Source organism: Uloborus diversus, chromosome 3 (assembly GCF_026930045.1).
Source record: "Uloborus diversus isolate 005 chromosome 3, Udiv.v.3.1, whole genome shotgun sequence".
Taxonomy (NCBI): Eukaryota; Metazoa; Arthropoda; class Arachnida; order Araneae; family Uloboridae; genus Uloborus; species Uloborus diversus.
Window position 1 is genome coordinate 122,501,992 of NC_072733.1, and position 10,034 is coordinate 122,512,025.

The following is a 10,034-nucleotide window of genomic DNA, read 5'->3' on the forward strand; positions in this document are numbered from 1 at the left end:
TTGGCACACAGTTTGTTGCATAGTGGTGTGCACCTTGAAGCAATTTTTCGAAAATTCGATGTGGTTATTTTTCTATTCCGATTTTAGGAACAAAATTATCATAAGATGGACGAGATTACCATAACGTGGAACCATAACATGGGCATAAGCCAATTGACGATAAAATTCACCATACATTATTTGTAAATATACAGGCGGACCAAAAGACCTTTTAATTTTCTATTACGGGAAAAGCCGTGCAGGTACCACTAGTACTGGAATAAAGGCTTGATTTTTTTCATATCCAGATAGCCGATGCTTATTCCCTATTGCAGTTACTTATATGAGGGGATGCCCCCCTCTCAAAAAGAAATTCACTCCACTCAAATTATGGGGGTGGTGGTAAAAAAACGCGAAAATTTTCCAAAAACAAACCTTAAAAGTTTGAAGTCTGCGCCACCCGCCCCACTAACACCCCCCCCCCCCGTAGGCCACACCGCTTCTGATCTTATTCGAATAAAATGCTTGATTTTTTTTATCCAGATGGCCGATGCTTGTTCTGTTTCAAAGTAAACTTACTTAAGGGGATATCCCCCTTAGATTGAACCCCCCTCAAATTACGGGGGAAGGGGGCTCCCCCCAAAAAAACATAAGTACAAATTGTTTTCAAAAACAAGCGCTAAAAATTTTAAGTTTGAACCAACCTCTCCACCAGACCACGCCCCCCCCCCCCCCCCCCCCCCCCCCCCCGTAGACCACACTGCTTTCTGGTTTTATTGGAATAAAATGTTTGATTTTTTAAAATCCAGATGGCTGATGCATGGTCTGTTTCGTGAGTAACTTACGTAAGGGGATACCCCTCCTTAAATAAGAAAGTCCCTCATTATTCTGGGGTCTCCCCAAACTTCAAAAAACCTATTAAAACACGAAAATTTTTCAAAAACAAACCTTACAAATTTGGAAGTCGGCGCCACGGACCCCGTTAGTCTGGATCACCGGATAATCCGGCTCGATCGATTTGACGGATTTCCCTTTACATTTAAAGAGCGATCGTCAAAATTCCATAATAATTATTTATTTAACCCTCTCACGGGCAAGACCGTGTTATGTCGTTGATTGAGTTCCCTTTTCTTCGCAACGCAACTTTTGAATCAATTTGTTTTTACTCGATAGGGAAAAAAATTGAACTGTCACAGGAGAAGATTACAGACTTTGTAAATAACAAAGTAGACATGTTTACTGTTTATTTGTAATTCTATGTGTTTCCTTTTAAGGTGATTTTCAGTGAGTATGTTTTATTTTGTTTTGTTTTTTTCATTCTCCGGATTTTCGATATTCCGGATTGGGTCGGATTCCAATTAATTCAAATTATCGAGGTTCTACAGTAATGCCCCCCCCCCCCCAAAAAAAAAATCAAAAATATTATTACATTTTCTCATGGTTTCGATATTTTTTTTGTATTTTTCAAGCAAACGTTCAAAATTTTCCCCGCGGTGTGTGTGTGGGGGGGGGGGGGCGAGTCCTTACCTTCATGACCCCTCTTTGTATCTGCAATTGACATACACTTGGACATAAAAATATACATCTGTACACCAATATACTCGGGATAACAAGTTACACTTATATACTCGTATATACACGTATTTACTTGTGTTTGCACGTACTTTTATGTACATACACGTGGCAAATACAAAATTAGTGTGTAAATGTATATACTCGGATTAATACGTTTACATACGTGTATACACGCACATACTCGTATATACACGTACTTACTCGTATATACACGCATTAACTCGTGTATGCATCATAAATATGTATTTTAACTTACAAATTACAAATGTACGTCTGTACACCGAGTATACTCGGGTTAAACAAGTATCTACACGCATATTCTCGTCTGTACACGTACATACTCGAAAATACAAGTATTTTTTTTATATGCACGCATGAATATATATATATACACGTTTAAAAAGCTAATTTACCTCTGTACACGAGTACACTTGGGGTAACACGTATCTATACGCATATTCTCGTGTGTACAAAGTACACACTCGTATATACACGTATTTACTCGTATAAAAATGCATAAATATGCATATACGCGTAGAAATACAAATGTACCATTGTACACGAGTATACTCAGATTAAACACGTATCTTTACGTCTTTTCTCGTGTGGAATCGCACTTACTCGTTTGTACACGTATTTTCTCGTATATGCATGCATAAATATGTATATAAACGTTTAAATACAAATTTACCTTTGTACGCGAGTTTAGTCGGGTTAACACGTATCCATACACAAATTCTAGTATGTACACGAACATACTCGTATATACAAGTAATTTACTCGTGTTTGCACACATAAATAAGTATACAGGATGTATCAGTACAGTGTTTACATACTTTCAGGGCAGATACAGTGCACCTAGACGCGATAGTGACGACACAAAGCGTAAGACAGGGAACGATTAAGAGGAGAAAACATGTTTATTATTTTTAATGCAGCAAAAATACTGGTAAGATTTGCCTGGTGCATACAACAGATGTTGCTTACGTAAAGCGAAGCATCAGATGACGGTGCATGCGCACACGTGGTTTAAGTTCCACCAGGAAGTCCGGGACCCCGCCCGGTATTTTTGCTAAATTTCGATATTACAGGCGGGGTCGTAATTTCGAACACCTTCTTTGATGATGATCGTTGGCCCCTTAATTTTCTTTTTCCTTAGTTTTTTGCGGTACTAAAGATTCTGAACATGTTCTCTTTTCTTATTCGTGTTTTGTCTTTTTGGTGACTGGTGTTGTCACTACCGCGCCAGGAAAGTGTTTCCGACCATACATTGCTATGTGTTTCCCCCCGTCTATGTGTACTCTATCTGCCCTGAAAGTCTGTAAAAGCTGTACTGATAAACATTGTGTACACTTAGAAGTTTGAATATAAATCCGTGCACTAATAGACTCGGGAAATACGTATTTATACGTAAAATTTCGTGCTTACACTTACGAACTCGTATATACACGTATATTACTTCTGTTTGCACGTAGAGATACAAAATTCCTGTAGACACGAATATACTCAGGTTAACACGTACAGCTCCGTATATACACGTACACACTCGTATATACACATACTTACTCGTATATACACATACTTACTCGTATATACACGTACTAACTCGTGTATGCACGCATAGATATGTATTTTAACCAAAAATACAAATGTACCTCTCTACTCGAGTATACTCGGGTAAACACGTATCTATACGCATATTCTTGTGTGTGCACGTACATACTCGTATATACTTGTATTTTCTCATGTATGCACGCATAAAAATGTCTATGCAATCTTAAATACAAATGTACCTCTACACACGAGTATACTCGGTGTAACATTTATCTATACGCATATACTCGTGTGAATACGTACATACTCGTATTCTCTTATATGCACGCATAAATATGTATATACAAAGCAAATTTCTCTGTACACGAGTATATTCGGGGTAACAAGTATCTATTACACATATTCTCTCGTGTGTTCACGTACATACTCGTTTATACACGCATTTATTTATGTATAAACGCACAAATATGCATATACACCTAGAAATACAAATGTACCATTGTACACGAGTATACTCGGGCTAAAAAAAGAACCTAGAAATCTATTCTCGCTTGTACACCGAACTTACTCGAATATACACGTATTTTCTCGTATATGCATGCATAAATATGTATATATACGTTTAAATACAAATTTTACCTCTGTTCACGAGTATACTCGGATTAACACGTATCCATACGTATATTCCTTTGTGTACACACAAATAAATTTGTACATACACTTAGAAATTAAACATATCTCCGTGCACGAATATACTCGGGATAGCACGTATTTATACGTATAAACTCGTGTTTACAAATATGTATCGTATATACACATATTTACTTGTGTTCACACGTACTTCTAGGTATATATATACACGTAGAAATAAAAAATTCCTGTATACACGAATATCGTCGAGGTCAACACGTATATACACGTATATGCACAAAAATACTCGTATATACACGTACTTACTCGTATATACACGTATAACTCGTGTATGCACACATAAATATGTATTTTAACGTACAAGTACAAATGTACCTCTGTACACGAGTATACTCGGGTTAAACACGTATCTATACGCATATTCTCGTGCGTACATGAACATACTCGTATATACTTGTCTTTTCTCGTATATGCAAGCATAAAAGTGCATGTACAAGATTAAATACGAATTCACCTCTGTACACGAGTATACTCGGGTTAACACGTATCTATATGCATATTCTCATGTGTACTCGAACATACTTGTATATACATGTACTTTCTCGTATATGCACGCTTAAATATGTATATAAAACGTAGAAATACAAATGTACCTCTTTACACGAGTATACTCGGGGTAACACATATCTATACGCATATTCTCATGTGTACACGTATATACACGTATCTTCGCTTGTGTGCACGCATAAATATGTATATACACAATTAAAAGCAAATTTACCTCTGTACACGAGTATACTCGGGGTAACACGTATCTATACGCATAATCGTGTGTACACGTACATACTCGTATATACACGTATTTACTCGTTTATAAACGCATAAATATGCACATACACGTAAAAATACAAATGTGCCATGTTACACGAGTATACTCGGTTTAAACACGTATCTATAAGACTATTATCATGTGTGCACGTACTTACTCGTATATGCACGTATTTTCTCGTATATGCATGCATCGATATGTAAATACACGTTTAAATAGAAATTTACCTCTGTACACGAGTATACTCGGGGGTAACACGTATGTATAAAGTATATTCTCGTGTGTACATGAACATACTTGTATATACACGTACCTTCTCGTATATGCACGCTTAAATATGTATATAAACGTAGAAATACAAAAGTACCTCTTTACACGAGTATACTCGGAGTAACACGTATCTATACGCATATTCTCATGTGTACACGTATATACACGTATCTTAGCTTGTTTGTACGCATAAATATGTATATACACAATTAAAAGCAAATTTACCTCTGTACACCAGTATACTCGGGGGTAACACGTATCTATACGCATAATCGTGTGTACACGTACATACTCGTATATACACGTATTTACTCGCTCATAAACGCATAAATATGCACATACACGTAGAAATACAAATGTGCCATCTTACACGAGTATACTCGGGTTAAAACACGTATCTATAAGCCTATTGTCGTGTGTGCACGTACTTACTCGTATATACACGTATTTTCTCGTATATGCCTGCATAAATATGTATATACACGTTTAAATAGAAATGTACCTCTTTACACGAGTATATTCGGGGTAACACATATCTATAAGCATATTCTCGTGTGTGCACGAACATACTTGTATATACACGTACTTTCTCGTATACGCACGCTGGAATATGACGTAGAAATACAAATGTACCTTTTTACACGAGTATACTCGGGGGTAACACGTATCTAGACGCATATTCTCATGTGTACACGTACATACTCTTACATACACGTACATACTCGTATATACAGGTATTTACTGGTGTATGCACACATAAATATGTATATTTACTTAAAATTTCAAATATACCTCCGTACACGAACATACGCGGGATAACACGTTTATATACGTATATACCCGCACGTAGTCGTATGTACACGCATTAACTCGTGTATGCTTGCATAAATATATATATACACGTAGAAATACAAATGTGCCTCTGTTCATGTGATATTTATATTTTACGAATTTAATCTGAATTAAAAAAATAATCAAATCAATTTGATTACTTTTAATCTGATTACTTTTAGTCTGACTAAATTCAATCTGATTAATTTAATTTGAACTAAATCAATCTGAACTAAATTAGTTTTTTTGAGGAACTAACGAGTTAGTTTAAACTAACGTTAATCTTCGTCTGCAATTGAATTAAACTTTTAAAATATTTGTCTGAACTAAATGGGAGTCGGATTACTTTAGTCAACTAATCAATCAATTACAAATTTAGTTGATTTTTTTAGTTGATGCCCAACACTGGTGAACATCAAGGGGAGAAAAAAGCGACTGGGAATGGTGGGAATGTAAACAACGTCACGTGACCTAACGCAGCCAATTAGAGAAGCTTTTACATCTGTGTCAGATTAATCGCTCGCTTCATCTATTCGAGGTTGATGAATAATAACAGCGACTTGATTCGAAACAGACGATAGATCAATCTGTGGATTATTCCGCAGCCAAGCCGTGATTGTGAATAAGACTGTAAATTATGTTAAGTAAGGTTTGTAATTTTTTAAAATAAAGAGACTATTTATACCGTTTGTTTGTATATCTGCGGATAAAAAGGGTTCGAAAGTAAAAGAGAAGTAGCAAATAATGCGGGTTATTAAGAGCAAAAATTACAATTGTGTCCAAATTCAATTAATTCCGGAGAAATGTCTTAGAAAGTGTCATCAGCCCATTTTTTACTTAAGTATATCAACTCTAAATATGTAATTAAAAGATCGTTCACAATAACAAGCCTGAGCATCATGTAGTATTAAACAGCGAGGAAGAGCAGGTATCAAATAATATCAGAGAAAATAAATCCACCCAAGCCAAAAAAGATATGAGATTTTATTCTTTCTAATGTTCAAAAATGAGCATTTCAATTGATTTTAGCTGTAGTTAGATTATATCTTTATTTGAGAAATTATGTTCGCCTAAAAGTTTGTTTTTATGTATATGTTGATTTTATATTAATTTATTAAAATAATTTGCACTTTATATAAATAGTTTGCTCACTAGAATGTACGTTTTGAGTTTTTTTTCAAAACCGTTGATCCTTCTTGATACCACCACCTGTCTTACAACTTTTTTTAATGGATTTGCTGAGTTGGAGCTAGTAGCCCCAGCGCGGGGGCTAATTGAACCCAATTTTTCAAAATAGGAAAAAAATATAAAGGGTTTAAATTGTTGTTTAAAAAAGGCTTTAAGTGGTAGCAGAACGTCGGAAAAGTGGTAAAAATAAGATTATCAGTGTGTACATTATTTGCTTAACTAAAAAGTCAGTGGTAAAACTCTCAAAAAAATTACATTTCGGTTTCAAGTAGCCCCCGTTTACAGTATGCTAAAATTGCTTAAGGAAGCTCTAAAAAACTCAAATGAATCATTTTTATGAATAAAACAGTTGAATCTTGAATTTATATCGGTTTCATTGTTCTGTTTTCACATGTCCCAAAATAAACTAAAACCATTAAACTACTAATTGGTCCATTTAATTATTCATATCTATTACTGCTATAATAGAATTACACTACAATCTTTGCTAAAAAATACAATCCCCTTAATTCAAAAAGTACTATCTATTTTCTCTGGCACACTTTCTACGCGGACTAAAAGCAACACTTTTAAAACATAAATTTTATCTTGGAAAATGGTGTATTAAATTCCCAATTCACTTACCGGTGGTGACGTGAGCACCCTGACAGCCGTTGCCAGCGTCTTCAAGCTCAAGTGTTCAGCATCTGATTCATTTTCCTCCTGGTGTTCTTCAGAAAGACTGAATAATTTACTTTTGTCACCCAATTTTTGACGGGAAGTGCTTGATTTTTTTTCTGGTACCTTCCCTGCTGTAGGAAGAGTAGAAGTAGCTCGATCCCCTGAGCAATGGAACGGACAGCCCATACCCATGATCGATTCTGGAAAGAAAATAATCATACGTTGTATCATTCTTTCTCGCTGATTTTTCAGTAACGAAAATTTAATAAATAAAAGAATCGAATCTTTCCCATTTTCATGCTTGTGTGGAAGGAACAATGAAGTGTATCTAGAAGATTTTTTATCTATGTTCAGTATTAAGAACAAAATATAAACTAAAATATATGTAAAGAAGGGGAAAAATAGTTAGATTAAAATTTAAAAAAAAAGTGTACAATGCATTCCAATCTTAAATACTTAAAAATTTGAACTGTCTTTTTTTCCTAACCCATTTAAAACTCTCTCTCTCTCTCTCTATATATATATATATATATATATAAATATATATACATATATATATACCATATATATATATACACATATATATATACACACACACACACATATATATATAATATATATATATATATATATATATATATATATACATATATATATATATACACATATATATATATACACACACACACACATATATATATATGTCACGGCTATTGAACTCCTCCGAAACAGCTCGACCTATTTTCATGAATTTTTTTTATATATATTTGTTACTTGTGAGAATAGGACATAGAGCATATTTCATATCGCTAGGTAATCAGGGTGTCCCTATCCAGAATTTTGTTTTGAAAATCATTGTAAAAAACAATGTTGAACCATTGTTGAAAATGATTGTAAAAGGCTTGCTTATATTAGTTCAAAACATTTCATTCGTAGACAAACTGAAGGACGGCAACAAAATTTTTTTAAATCTCTACATAGTATAAAATGAAGTCTCCAAAAAGCGTCTGTTTGTGTGAACGCGAAAAACTCGAGAACTACCCGGTCGATTTCGCTGAAATTTTCACGGAAAGGTTTTCAAACCAGTTCGAAAAAAAAATCGATGAGTAGTTCTTTTTAACACACTTTTATTAGCTTCATTTGCATTTTTGTGCGTAACTCTCCTGTGAACTAAGAGCTAGTGGCTTATTACTGTTAGTACATTCCACCACTTTATTAGCGTTCGTAGCCGAGCGGTCTAAGGCGCGGGTCTTCGCTGACCTCCACCTCCGGGAATCATTGGGCTTACGTTCTAATCCCGTCTACACCGAAATTAAATTTGTAATCTTGCAACTCAATTTTCGCTCACTTTTTGTGATCGGATTCTTTTAAAATTTGGGATGTAACCTCAGACCTTTGATAAAATGGTTTCGCCCACTTTTTGTGATCGGATTCTTTTAAAATTTGGGATGTAATCTCAGACCTTTGATAAAATGGCTGAATTCTTGAAATACGCAGTTCAATGGCAGAAACTTCAGGCTCATATTTCTGAGCTGAATGGTTTAAATGCAATGCAGCAATATTTTTCTTCCTCTTACTTTTCATCTTCTTTATACTCTTCAATCATTGTGGTAAAATTGTGATCGTATTTCAGGTTTTCCAATTTGGTTCATAGGAATTCCCGAGTACCGATTGTGAACATGTTCAGTATATAGGTAGATAATAACTAAACGAGGTTAAAAATAGCGTTCATAATACTTAGGTGTTCATATTATAGTGGGTTCAGAATACAGAGAGGTCAGCCTATGCTAAGTCTACGGAGTTTCTTTGGGACCGTCAAAATGTGTTCTGAATATCGGGGCGCTAACATTAGAGAGTGTTTAGATAGAGATAGTCCACTATATTTCATTTTTAACATTCTAATAAGAAATGAATGTAAAATAAATCAGTTTTGTTTTTGACAAAGTATATTTTAAAACAATATTGATGTTTTAAAATCTGAAATTTACATCTATATTGACTTCAGTAACATATCGCAAAAAAATTAATAAAATAAAATAAAATAAAAAATAAATAAATAAATAAAATAAAATAAAAATAAAAACATTTTTTTTTTAAATTTTATTTGTTTCTTGACTTTTGTATTCTTACCACTACATTATAAAGAATCCGAAATATCCGAACAATAATACTATGGAAATTTAATTTCCAATTCTTTAAAATAAAAAAAATAGAAGATTGAAAAAATAACTTTATGACGCCTATTTCTATAATCATGGTTTTTCTTCTTCTTACTATTTGCTTAAACTGTTGTATTTTTATGATACAGTTTGCAATATAAATTGATATTTTAACGTTCTGTGACACATTTAATATTCTTTTAAATTTGCACATAACATTTAACATTTACAACTTTATATGTTGTAAATGGTAAATTAATCTTTGCTCTTTAATATGTGATTTAATAACCTTATTGTAATTTCATTTCATATTAAAAAGTTTCTACCATTTCCCAATT

The 10,034-nt window shown here is 33.9% G+C and overlaps 1 long non-coding RNA gene across 1 annotated transcript in view; it reads right to left on the reverse strand.

The window, feature by feature from the left end:
- Nucleotides 1-7,585, reverse strand: part of LOC129218307 (uncharacterized) — a 65,671-nt gene extending 58,086 nt beyond the window's left edge. The window contains exon 1 of the long non-coding RNA XR_008580313.1: nucleotides 7,502-7,585. This is a non-coding gene — a long non-coding RNA (uncharacterized LOC129218307). The remainder of the gene's footprint in view (nucleotides 1-7,501) is intronic.
- Nucleotides 7,586-10,034: the final 2,449 nt, after the last annotated feature.